Genomic DNA, 13795 nt, shown 5'->3' with positions numbered 1-13795 from the left:
AATGGATTACGTTCATAAACCGAGGTACCACTGTATATGGAAATAATGTCTTGTATCCAACTAATATACACCCAGAGCAGACCCACAGAAATAAAGAGACCTTGGTCATGCCCATTAATTGTTGTAGTTCTCTTCTGAGTATGACTAATATTGGTTATAACCCAAATACAATTATGAATGTATTTTCATAATGATTAAATATACATTATATCGATGAATCTCAAATAGTATACTAAAACACCTGTCCTTTAAATAAAAATGTTTGAAAAGGCCTTATCACTCTTTGGTTTCCCAGAACAAATTATTTCAGCATTGCCTGCTCCTAGGGGAAATATCTTCCCTGGAGGCATAAAAATTGCAAACAAACTCATTCCCAGCACAGAGTCTTCATTTCAGCCAGTTCTTTTAAAAGCTTCACATTCCTCATGGAATAGAAGACTACAGTACATGAACGCTATTTCCATATATTTTGTGCATTTGGCCTTCAGATTCGCCTTCCATTGCATATGTTGGGGCAATATCCAAGTGGAATGGGGAAATATCTACTTGAACTGCAATCCTATGCACACATACCTGGAAGTAAAACCTACTGAACTCAATAGTACTTACTTCTGAGGAGGCATGTAGGGGATTGCACTGGTAGAAAGGGGTACTATTGAAAAAGTCTATATATAAAAAATTGGCCTGAGCCGTTAAAGCTGGGTTTCATCCTTTTAGGTACGGTTGCTTTACATCCTACCTGACTCAGTGTCACTACCATGGGCCAGGAGTCAGTTTAACCTGCTGAATAGTAGCCTGAAGGGGGAGAAGGGGGAGTGACTCCACCTGCAGCTGATCAGCCTTCAAGGACACAGAGAAAGCACTGATAACCTGCTGGCTTCAGCCTTCTTGAGCAGAGCTTCCAGCAGCAGTCAGATGCGGGTAACAGCACTGGAAGTTCCTGGCCCTACCTTGCTGCTTCCTGCTTGTCTTAGGCCTTGACCCTTGACCCCATGATTGCTGTTCACCTGAACCTAGGACTGGACCTGACTTCTGCCTCCAGGCAAGTACAGTTGAACCTCCACATATATATCCCTCCGGTTATGTAAACTTTGGGATATGTAAGAGGTAAACCCGGAAGTATATTTATGGGTTTTTGCTCCACGCACATGTGCAGAAGTGCTCTACTGCCATGCGTGCATGCACAGAAGCTGTCCCTCTGGTTGTGAAAACCTTGGGATCTGACCGGAGATCCAGAACGGATCCCGTCCACAACTGGAGGTACCACTGTACACCTCAGAGATTCTTCTGGTTGGCTGGCTTCCCACTCCACTGAGCTCTGCACATTGTTGCTCAGTAATGAGATTATGACAGTCAGGAGCAGGAGTCAGGAGCAGGTCAACAATAAAACACACAGTATCAGAGAAGTTAACTCTTCATTCAAAGAAACCAAGACACCTCATGCCAAGTGATTAGATTTTTCCCAGTAGGTCTTGCCCCAGCAGAGCAGTTGCCAGGACTGAAGGTTCCGTCCTTCCCACCACTCTCCATGACTGCTCCCCTGGGTCCTTCCCCAGCAACCTGAGGTTTCTTCGTCTTGTCCTTCTTTGCTCTGCACTCTTCATTCCTTGTCTGGTTCTGAGAGATCGGGGGGGGGGGGGGAGCTGGTCGCAGCAGGAGGGGGAGACTCCCTGGCATCTTCAGCAGCCTGCCTGATCTCTGCCTCTTGGTCCGCTTTTCTTTCCAGCCTCCACCCCTCTCTGCCTCGGATTCTGGACTGTTCTCTGGCACAGCCACTTCCTGCTCACTAAAACCCTGTTACCTCTTCAGTTTCTGACACCTCCTCCTCCCAGTCTTCTCCCGCTTCTCCCTCTGACCACTCATCACCATCCTACCACCAATCCCCTGTCTCTGAGTGTTCCTCACCACCTTACATGCCTTACTTTTTCCCTCTCAGGAGAAGAGGGGTGTGTGACATCAGTAAGCCTACTCTATAAATTTAGAACTCTGTGGTCATTAACCCCTTCACATACTAACTCACATTGTTAGGTTTGATAGCAAATCTCCCACACATATCCCCTTATGGTCCCCGCAAGCACCCTTCTTGTGCTTCTACACTAAGTGGAAGATGGAGAGTGCACACACAACAGGTGGGGTGTAACTATGCTCTAGGACAGTAATGTGAGCACCCCCTTAAAGAATGATCTGAGAGTAAAAGGGTAAGAAAGAGAGCCGGTTTCCCAAAGAAAATGGGACCTGATTGGGTTTGAAAGCAGAATATATGAGAGAGTGGGGGTTTGGTTTTGTAAGAGAGAGAGAGAGAAGGGGGAAGGGCTAATAACTTTCCATATGTCTACAAGGAGGTGGTTTTTTGTGTGGTTGAGATGAGGGCACCTGTTCAGCAACAGAAAGTGACAGAGGAGGAGGTGAGGCAGGGAGGAACAGTCACATGTAAAGGAAATCAGGTCTCTTTGGGGACCCCAAAAGCAAAAAGGAACCATTTTATGACTAAGATAGGGCTTTAATGATTAAAAGGAGAACAAATACTAAGAATCCCATTTTCCTGTCTTATCAAAGCTAGGATTAAGAGATTACAGTCTTAGTTAAAGGTTTTGTCTTCCTGAGCTAACAAAAGGAAGGTAAAAATTAACAGCCAATGCAACTGTGCCTGTTGGTTACTTCTCAGTTGGAGACTTAATTTTCTCCCCCTCTCCCCGAGTAATTCCAAAAGGAAGCAAACAAAGCAAAAGAATTAGGCTGGAAACAAACAGTGGGCATGCCACAGGGGTGTTTTCTTACCATGTGGGCAACAGTTAGTGTTCTGCCTGGGTTTTGGTTACGCCTCATGCTTTTCCTAACCCTGCCTGTGGCTGCAATTTCAGCTGCCATTGCACAGACTATCTGTAGTAAGTTGATCTCATATGACACAACAGATACAGCCCTCCTGGATAAAGGTTCAGCATTCACCCAGGGATGAAAAGACTCTCTTGCTAAACAGCCAAGGGCCAGGAGTTGCAACATAAGTCTTATCATGCCCAAGGTCCACACAGTTATTAACCTACATAGAAACTGTCTTCAGCTACATTCCAAACCACAGCACTGGTCTTTACTTCTTTTACATTTGTAATTCTGTATAACTTTCTATATGGCATCAGCCCTGCCATTGGAGCCCTTTTCAGTAGGACAAAAGTGCCTAACAACAACAACAACAGTCGAGCCTGCTGAATCAGGCCAATGGCCTGCCTAGCCTAGCATCCTGTTTTCACAGTGGCTGACCAGATACCTATAGGAAGCCTGCAAGCTGGACTTCACCAAAAGGTGAAAAGGGCAATTATTCATTTACCAGGTAAATAAAGACAGACAAACTGTCTTTTTTCCCCTGGCCAGATATAGTATGCAACTAGAAACAGATTAAAAGATGATACAGCTAGGTTTACTATACAGCGGAACTAAGTTTACTATACAGCGGAAAGGAGCAGCCAAGCATACTAGGACTCAATTTCTTGACTTTAAGAAAGCCGACTTCATAAAACTTAGGGAAGTGCTGGGTGAGATCCCATGGACAGCAATACTAAAAGGAAAGGGAGTTCATGATGGCTGGGAGTTTGTTAAGAGGGAGATAGTAAAAGCACAACGTCAGGCAATACCAATGAGACGGAAACATGGAAGGTGCCTAAAGAAGCCAGGGTGGCTATCTAAAGAACTTTTAACTGAATTAAGATTAAAAAAGGATGTGTACAAAAAATGGAAAAGGGGGGAAACCACCAAAGAGGAATTCAAACAAATAGCCAGCACGTGTAGACACAAAGTCAGAAAAGCTAAAGCACAGAATGAACTCAGGCTTGCTAGAGAGGTTAAAAGCAACAAAAAAGGCTTTTATGGGTATGTTCGTAGCAAAAGGAAGAACAAAGAAACAGTGGGGTCACTCAGAGGAGAAGATGGTGAAATGCAAACAGGGGACACAGAAAGGGCTGAACTCCTCAATTCCTTCTTTGCCTCAGTCTTCTCCGATAAAGAAAACAATGCCCGACCTGAAGAATTTGGAGCAAATGATTCAGCAAAGGAAACACAGCCCAGAATAACTAAGGAGATAGTACAAGAATATTTGGCTAGTTTAGATGTATTCAAGTCTCCAGGGCCAGATGAACTGCATCCAAGGGTATTAAAAGAACTGGCAGATGTGATCTCAGAACCACTGGCAGTCATCTTTGAGAATTCCTGGAGAACAGGCGAAGTCCCGGCAGACTGGAGGAGAGCAAATGTTGTCCCTATTTTCAAAAAGGGGAAAAGAGAGGACCCAAATAATTACCGCCCAGTCAGTCTGACATCAATACCAGGGAAGATTCTGGAGCAGATCATTAAGCAAACAGTCTGTGAGCACCTAGAAAGGAATGCTGTGATCACCAATAGTCAGCATGGATTTCTGAAAAATAAGTCATGTCAGACTAACCTGATCTCGTTTTTTGACAGAATTACAAGCCTGGTAGATGAAGGGAACGCAGTGGATGTAGCCTACCTTGATTTCAGCAAGGCGTTTGACAAGGTGCCCCATGATATTCTTGTAAAGAAGCTGGTAAAATGCGGTCTTGACTATGCTACCACTCAGTGGATTTGTAACTGGCTGACTGACCAAACCCAAAGGGTGCTCATCAATGGTTCCTCTTCATCCTGGAGAAGAGTGACTAGTGGGGTGCCACAGGGTTCTGTCTTGGGCCCGGTCTTATTCAACATCTTTATCAACGACTTGGATGATGGACTCAAGGGCATCCTGATCAAATTTGCAGATGACACCAAACTGGGAGGGGTGGCTAACACCCCAGAGGACAGGATCACACTTCAAAACGACCTTGACAGATTAGAGAACTGGGCAAAAACAAACAAGATGAATCTTAACAGGGAGAAATGTAAAGTATTGCACTTGGGCAAAAAAAATGAGAGGCACAAATACAAGATGGGTGACACCTGGCTTGAGAGCAGTACATGTGAAAAGGATCTAGGAGTCTTGGTTGACCACAAACTTGACATGAGCCAACAGTGTGACGCGGCAGCTAAAAAAGCCAATGCAATTCTGGGCTGCATCAATAGGAGTATAGCATCTAGATCAAGGGAAGTAATAGTGCCACTGTATTCTGCTCTGGTCAGACCACACCTGGAGTACTGTGTCCAGTTCTGGGCACCACAATTCAAGAAGGACACTGACAAACTGGAACGTGTCCAGAGGAGGGCAACCAAAATGGTCAAAGGCCTGGAAACGATGCCTTATGAGGAACGGCTAAGGGAGCTGGGCATGTTTAGCCTGGAGAAGAGGAGGTTAAGGGGTGATATGATAGCCATGTTCAAATATATAAAAGGATGTCACATAGAGGAGGGAGAAAGGTTGTTTTCTGCTGCTCCAGAGAAGCGGACATGGAGCAATGGATCCAAACTACAAGAAAGAAGATTCCACCTAAACATTAGGAAGAACTTCCTGACAGTAAGAGCTGTTCGACAGTGGAATTTGCTGCCAAGGAGTGTGGTGGAGTCTCCTACTTTGGAGGTCTTTAAGCAGAGGCTTGACAACCATATGTCAGAAGTGCTCTGATGGTGTTTCCTGCTTGGCAGGGGGTTGGACTCGATGGCCCTTGTGGTCTCTTCCAACTCTATGATTCTATGATTCTATCATATTATTATTTTTTAACCGTCTCATGTGACTTTTTAAAGGAACAACCAGTCAACATGAAAAGTATAATTTCTTTTTTTTGGGGGGGGGGGGGAAAGCCAGGTGAGAAGAAGGAACAAATGCAGCTGCCTTCTACTGAGTCAGAGCACTGGTATCCAGTACTGTGTGCCCTGTCTTCCACAGAGCCCCTTTCCTTTGTTCTCCTTACACCTCGCCTGGCTATTAATTTTAACACTTGGTGGATCCAGGGGTTCAGGAAGCTAGCCTGTCTTGATTAGATTTTAACACTTGCTTGATCCAGGGATTAGAGGGGTCTGGCACCTAGTCTGACAAACACACGCACCAAATTTATAATGAAACATTTATCCCCTCTCACACACATTGCTAACTAGGTTCAGTCAGGTTTTGCAACAATAGCAAACCCTGCAAAGCCAGTTTGCTAGCAATGCAAATGAGGTATGTACAATTGACAAGTAGCAATCTTTTTAAAACAGCCTTCAGCTCTCTAGGAAAAGCAAACAATCATCTGTTTCCACCTTGGAATTAAAGACAAGCATCAAGTTTACTGATGAGAAGCAGGAAATCATTTCCCTCTGTAGCAAAGGGGAGCTTATGGCAAAGGAACATCCTAGCTCCAGTTTCCATACAGGTAGCATTTGAGCTATGTTGCCCTGTTGCAGTAAAAATAATATTATGGCACCTTAAAGACTAACCATTTTGTATGGCAGAAAGTCTCGTGGGTGCTATCCAGAGCACCTGATGAATGGACTACAGTCCACAGAAGCTATGCCAGTGTAATTTTTTATCCTATAAGGTGCTTAAGACTCTTTGTTGCTTCTTGCCCCAATTTCCAGATACTACTTTCTCTCCAAGGCTATGCTACTCACCTTCAGACATCATCGTAGTAAGTATATCTTAAGCAAGAGCTTATAAAACTTTCTCCCCATTGTTGCTTACTAGGCAACCTTTCCACACCTGATTTTGTCAGGAGGCAATATCATGTTTGGCACTTTTTCATACCTTCAGGGTTCACTTTAGCTAATGCTACGGTATTCCCAGCTTTAATTACTATATACTGGAAAATACACATATGCATCAAACTGAAAGTACACTTGAGCTGCTTCTGGAAATCTAGCAGAATCAAGTAGAGGTTTAGCACTCATCTCTGTGTTAATTGCTTCTGGGGGGGAAACCATTTTCAGCCCCATTAACCTAGAAAAATTGCAGGACAAAATTTGGGGTGGTATCCTGGCATACTGTGTTTTCCCACCATTTCCATTGGCAACTCTTTGGGGAACAGAAGCACACATGCGCATAAAGGGTGTGTAGTGGTTGGTGACATGTCCAATGACATCCTCTGCTGTGTCACACACCAGCCAGTGACGTGGATGGAACTTAGCATGACATGGGAGTACATCAATTTTAAAAAGCCACAATTCCACAACACAGCAGGTAAAGCAGTGTAAAAGGAACACTGGAAATCAGGGCAGAAGCACCAACATTGTAATCAGAAAAACTAATGCGATAACCCCCACATTGGAATACATCCTATGTCAAAACAAAACTTATGTCTGGCTTCATTATTACAGAGGGAAACGTAACAGGAAAGGCTTGAATAATGGAAAAACAAGTAATCCCAAAAGACATCAGTTATACACTGATCATAGGTAATTCCCAGTTCTATGCAGGTGCAGAACCTTTGGAGTCTTATATGATCCCCACTGTAATCTCAAAGGGGGAAAGCTGGCTATCGATGGCACCTGGAACATAATGTATAAGGTATTAGGCTTGTGTTGATCTGTTCCAGCTTTGTTTCAGACTCAGTTTTGACACCACAACAGCCTTGGTCAACCTGATTGATGACCTCTCTTGGGAGACAGATGATAGAAATGAAACCACCTTGGTTCCTTTAGACCTCTCAATGGCTTTGGGCACTATGGACCATGGTGTTCTTCTAGAGTGACTGGGGGAAGCGGGAGGTGGTTCTGCTCCTACCTGCATGGTTGCTACCAGAAATTAGCACGGGAAAATTGTTGCTTGGCTCCATGGCTTTTTCTGCAGGGATGAGAAATATCCATTTCCATTAGATAAATAAAAAGTATATTGCATTCTTGTGCCAGAAAATATCTCAGTGTGTGTACCGTGATCACAGCCTCTGAGGTACCCCCCCCCACATGAACTCTATAACCGGGTTGTTGAAATTCAAATGCGACTTCAGCAAGAGGCAATCAGTAAAAAAAATAAGCAAATATGCTTGAGGGACAGCTCAGTTGGAAAGGGCCACAGGAAACAAAATAGCTAGGCAGAGCTGAAGCCAGGAGCAAATTGAAGTCATGGTGTGCTGTTAGAGCAGTGTTTCCCAACCGGTGTTCCGCGGCACACTAGTGTGCCGCGAGACGTTGCCTGGTGTGCCGTGGGAGGGAGGCGGGCGAGTCGGGCGGCGAGAGGCGGGGCGGCGACGGCAAGGAGAGGCCGCCCAGCGCGGGGCTCTCGCCTTCTGCCTGCCTGGCTGCCTGCGTGGCGCTGACGTCACGGGGCTGTAACGTGCCCCACATAGGCACACGCGGGGCGGCGAGCTCCCTCCCTCCCACATCCCATCGCCGCTCGCTTCGGCCGGCCTACTGGGCTGTCGCAGGCGGAAGGCCTGCGCATGCGCGAGGTTTTCGCGCCTTCGGGATTCCCTTCACGCCTTCCTCCTCCCGGGTCCTTGAGAGCGCGGGAAGCGGCAGCGCGAGACCGGCGTTGAGCCTGGTAGGTATTGCGCTTGCCAAGGCAGTCATTTGGGAAATGAAAACTTGCAAAGCAAGCAACCAGTTCAATCTGAAGTACGTGTATGCTTAATATCCTGTATCTGAAACCTGTTCTGCCCCCTCCCCCACACTTGGTGCCATTTTCATCTACACATGCAGCAGAGTAAGTTGACCCAGAATAGTACCAATTCAGATGGCAGATGGGAGAATGACAGTGCTGAATGCTTTCCCATGTAGAACAGTCCCTGCAAATAAAAACCTAGCATATTTGGAAGAGGGATGCTAGCCTAACCATTACCTTCTATGCTGTTACTATTTTTAAATTTTTTTTACATAAGTAAAAAGTGACCTTTCCCCATCTGGCATGGTGGTGTGCCTCGAGATTTTTTTCATGAAACAAGTGTGCCTTTCCCCAAAAAAGGTTGGGAAACACTGTGTTAGAGGACACCGACTGAAACATCACAAACTGGATACCCATAGTCCCACGTCCCACCTGAAAACCTACACTAATGAGCTTCCACACTAGCAGTGGCGGCAGATGTGTGTTATTTTTTACTTTTGTAAACCACTTTGTTTTCTAAACTTAAGCCCTTTGTGAATGTTATGAAATAAATAAATACTTGGCATGCACCCTACCCTTAAAGCACATTCCCTCCCTCCCTCTAGAGAATCCTGGGAACTGTTTGTTGTTGTTGTTGTTAAGACTGCGGAGGGTTTAACTCTGTGTGGAAGGTTAACTACAGTTCCGTGGGGGGAGGGGAGAGAAGGATGATGAGCTTTGAATCTGCTATGAATGATAGTCTGGTGTGTGGATTTTCCGTGGTAAGAGCAAATGCGGAATAAATGTTTTTTTTAAAAAGTAGTAGATAGGTAGCCGTGTTGGTCTGCCATAGTCAAAATAAAAAATTCCTTCCAGTAGCACCTTAAAGACCAACTAAGTTAGTTCTTGGTATGAGCTTTCGTGTGCATGCACACTTCTTCAGATACACTGAAATAGGATACATGCACACGAAAGCTCATACCAAGAACTAACTTAGTTGGTCTTTAAGGTGCTACTGGAAGGAATTTTTTATTTTAAAAAAGTAGTAAATGCTGGCATTTTAATGAAGGTGTTGTTGTTGACGACTCTACAATAACCGCAGCAACCTTGCTTGCATGAGCAGCACACAGCTTTCTGAAAACGATTTCCATCTGCAATGGTGCGATTTATTGTAGCTCTTTTCGGCCATCGTTACTACTCCAACCTTGACTTTCCAGGAAGAGCCGTGAGTAATGCTCGTTCCCGCACCGCGCGCGCACACCCCTCCCCTCCGGCGGCGAGAAGACGGCAGGGCTCAGGTCCTCGCGAAAGGTTAGCAAGCGCAGGATTGATCCCCACTCTGAAAACCAGCAAAGGACTCGAGGCAAGCAGGGAGACACGACAAAGTTAGTGGCACGCATGAAACCTGATCTATTCATCTCACAACCAAATCAATACTTGATGGGAATTCCAGGATATCACATCCAAACCCCGCCAAGCGCAGTACACTTTCGGTAAAGCCCTCTCTCCCCGCCTCCTCCGCCCACCTTCCACTTTCCAGCAGTGACGTCTCGGCGTACGCGCAGCACCGAGGGCTGCGAGGCTCCGCCCGGCCTCTTCCTCTTCTGGCTCACTGCAGCTGCCGGGTCCTAGGGAGCAGCGTCTTCTGCGCTTGGCATCAGCAAGGGCACAGGCCGGCTCTGCAACGCCCCGGCGGGAGAACAAACGGACCATCCGCCTGCAAGCGGTGCAGCCGCGCTGGAGAGAGCGGGCCAAACCCAAACGCAGAGGCGAGAAAACAAAACGAAAAGGACGCGCGTTTCTGCACGTGTCGTGCAGCTGAGGCGAAGTCTATGGAACATAGGTGGAAAAAACGAGGGAGAGAGGAGACTAGCTCCCGTTTGCTGTCCTAGAAAAGATGTGGATTACTCAGGTTTAGCATCTCCGCCTATGGATGACCAGACCAGGGCTTTCTGCAGAGCGGCCTTCGTCAAGCTGGCGCCCTTCAGATGATGTTGAACTTAAGCTCCTATTAGTATCCTGGAACAATTTGAGTTGGGGTCGATTAAATGTCCGAAGGGCACCAGAATCTGGGAGGCCGATTTCGACAGAGCTGTAGGATTCCTAAGCTTGGCCCAAGGCCTGAGGTGGGAGAACAGGGTGGAGGTGTATACTTCTAAATCCTAGTACTGCATTCTGCACACCTTATACCACAAGCATTTCTGTCTTCCTTTTCTGCCTGGTAAAATGCTCTTGCACTACACAAACTCACACACCCCTTTTGCATCTGTTGAGTTTCTGCCAGTGCCAGTAGGTGTCATTTGCAGGAAAAAGGAGGAAATCTTACAGAACACTGCTAAACAATTCCCCTTCTGCTCAGTTTTGCCCTTCCCTTGTCTAGAAGATCTACCCTGTCCAAACACCTCTCTATGTGTTCTTACTTTACAGTGAAGATGTTAGACAACACCTGATGAAGAAGAGTCTTCCCTGCTGTTTGATGATGAGCTGGGAACCAGGAACCAAATTCAACCTTGTAGCTCAAGCGCAGCATGTCCCCTGCTCTGGGTCCATACAATTGGCTTGTTGTTGTTGTTTGACATAGAGATGGGAGCTGGCAATTTTTAGTTCTCATCAATTCTGGTGCCATAATGTTTTATGGCAAGACTGAGTCAATCCTTACCTCCCCCATTGTCTGTGGCTTATTTCCCCCTGCTGACCAACTCATTATCTCTTGAGACCCGCTGCAGGACAGAAAAGCAGAACATGAATAGCATAGAATAGTATAAATATACAAAAACATTGACTGATTTGTGTAATCCATGCTAACCTGCCATTTGGTTATACATTTGGTTGCATATGTGCCAGCTAAACTGGGTTTAGTTCAGGGTATCCAGTATAAGATTTATTACTTCAGAAAGGATGCCATGGTGTGTATTATTCCATAAATTTCCTATAGTATTCATTGGTGCTTGAACTTCCTACCAGGGAATGCTAATATTCATTTTCCATTTTGCTTTTGAGTGCCTTCTTCAGGCAGTGATAGATGAATGCATATTTGTACATACTATCTTTTATCTCATTATAACTTCAGATTGTTTTATCTAATCTCTTTGGGAACTTTCAGCTTTAAGCAATCCTAACCCCACTTAACTCGGAGTGAGCCCCATTGAAGTCAATAGAACTTACTTCTGAGTAGAAATGCTTAGGAACTTGTTAGCCAGTTATTTTGTTGCTTAAAATCTCTTATCCTTCATATTTGTTGAAGGGTCTCCATCTGTGAAGATGCCCCCCCCCCCCCGTATTTCAGGTCACATTTTTTACATTACTGCACACACTGGATGCATATGGATTGTGGCTAATGCTATGTGTACTTGGCTTCAAACACCACTGGTGCTGGAGAAAATGGTAATATATACACAGCCTCCGTTTATAGGATGAGAAAATCACTAGAAGTTCATTCTGAGTCAGTTAATCTCTGGGGTTGTTTATTCTAGATCAGCTTTCTAGGTTTTTTTTTGTCACTCAAACAATGACTGATTGTAGAATTTTTTTATTAACTACACTGGGTCTGGCATCATTAGATAATTTCTCAAGATATACACTGATAAGAATCTTTACAAATGCCCCCCTCTTTGATCCATCTGTTTAAGAAAGTGGTGTTGTGTAACAATTGCACAAACATGCTCACTATTTAAAATGTGCAAGCTGTTAGTAATAAAGGCAGAAGAGCTGTTAGGGTATGACTCTCAGCCAGGGGGAATAGGGATCCTGCTCTGCTGGGTGTTAGTGGGCAGAGGTTTAGGTTTTCAACTTTGAAGGAGGTAGGTTAGGGGGAGGTCCTAGGAGCAGAATGACAGGCTTGAACAAAGAGACAAAGAAGATGCCCCCCTTTTTTTGCTGTCCTTTGAATCCAATGCTGCTCCTTTGGTGGAAGCCAGACCTTCATAGGATGTGAATGCTCTGCAAATCCCTCCATCAGCAGCATAGCTAGCCGCTTGGGCGCTCAGGGTGGTACAGGTTTGTTGCTTTTTCAAGCAGTGCAGAGTCTGCCCACGGCATCTCCCTCAGCTGCAGAGTGGCTGAGGGGGAGGCCTGCCCACACTGCTGTTTCAGGCAGCATGGAGCCTGCAGGTGCCTGAGCCACCCCATTACTCCCAGGAAAGATGCATGGCTCTGGTGCAGTAAATGCCACCCCCTGCAGTGTGGCACCCAGTGCCCCCCCGCTCCACTAGCTACTACTCCGCCCTCCATCTAGGTGCAGATTGTAGACCAGATCCAGATGCTTTGGGGAGAAACTGATTTTCTGGATCCATTTCAATCGGGGTTTAGGCCTCTGTCAAGAGATGACCTCTGTCGAGAGAGACAAGGGAAACATGTCACTGTTAATTCTTCTCAACCTCTCAACGGCTTTCAATACCATCGACCGTAGTATCCTTCTGGAGTGACTGTCCAAACTAGGAGTGGGTGGCACTGCTTTGCAGTGGTTCCAGTCCTGCTTGGGTGGTTGTTCCCAGAAGGTGTTGCTTGGGGAATGCTTTTCAGCCCCGTGGGAACCTTCAGGGTTCAATCCTATCCCGTATGTTGTTTAACATCTACACGAAACCACTGGGTGAGGTTATCCAGAGGTTTGGAGTACATCAGCTGATGACACTCAGCTCTGTTTCTCCTTTACATCTGCAGGTGAGGCAATGGAAGTGCTGGACCAGTGTTCTGCCTCAGTAATGGACTGGATGAGAGCCAGCAAACTGAAACTCAATCCAGATGAGACAGGGGCACTGTTGGTGGGTGGTTCCCTAGACCAGATGGTTGGGAGATCCCTGCTGTTGATGGGGTTGCACTTCCTCTGAAGGAGCAGGCTCATAGCTTGGGGGTACTCTGCTATCGCTCAAGGTTCAGATGGCCTCAGTGGCCCAGCTACACCCCTATCTGGACACGGATAGCCTAACTACTGTTGTCTGTGCTCTGGTAAGCTCAAGGTTAGATTGCTGCAGTGTGTTATACATAGGGCTGCCTCTGAAGACAGTTCGGAAACTTCAGCTGATGCAGAATTCAGCAGCCAGAGCAGAACACTTTTAGCATATTACACTGATCCTGGTCCGACTGCACTGGCTACCAATTAGTTTCTGGGCCCAATTCAAAGTGCTGGTTTTGACCTGTGAAGCCTTAGGACAGCAAAACTTCAAGGACCGCCTCTTTCCTTATGAACCTACCTGGACCCTGAGATCATCTTCTGGGGCCCTTCTTCGTGTGCCTCCTCCTGGAGAGGTTCGGAGGGTGGCAGCACGAGAAAGGGACTCTAGCAACAGCCCCACCCCCCACCCCCCGCTTGCAGAACAATACGTCACTTTAAAAAAACACCACACACGCACACAGGGGGCTGGACAGACC

At 46.1% G+C, this 13795-nt stretch overlaps 1 long non-coding RNA gene across 1 annotated transcript; it reads left to right on the top strand.

The window, feature by feature from the left end:
- Positions 1-9487: 9487 nt before the first annotated feature.
- On the top strand, positions 9488-11369 carry LOC310710043. The gene is made up of 2 exons (XR_014527754.1): positions 9488-10554; positions 10856-11369. It is a non-coding gene; the product is annotated as an uncharacterized lncRNA (long non-coding RNA).
- The last annotated feature ends 2426 nt before the right edge of the window (positions 11370-13795 follow it).

Source organism: Podarcis liolepis (genome assembly GCF_965112155.1).
Source record: "Podarcis liolepis genome assembly, chromosome: 6".
In the NCBI taxonomy this organism is placed as follows: Eukaryota; Metazoa; Chordata; class Lepidosauria; order Squamata; family Lacertidae; genus Podarcis; species Podarcis liolepis.
The sequence above is the reverse complement of the archived record's forward strand: the minus strand, read 5'-3'. Positions and strand labels throughout refer to the sequence as shown.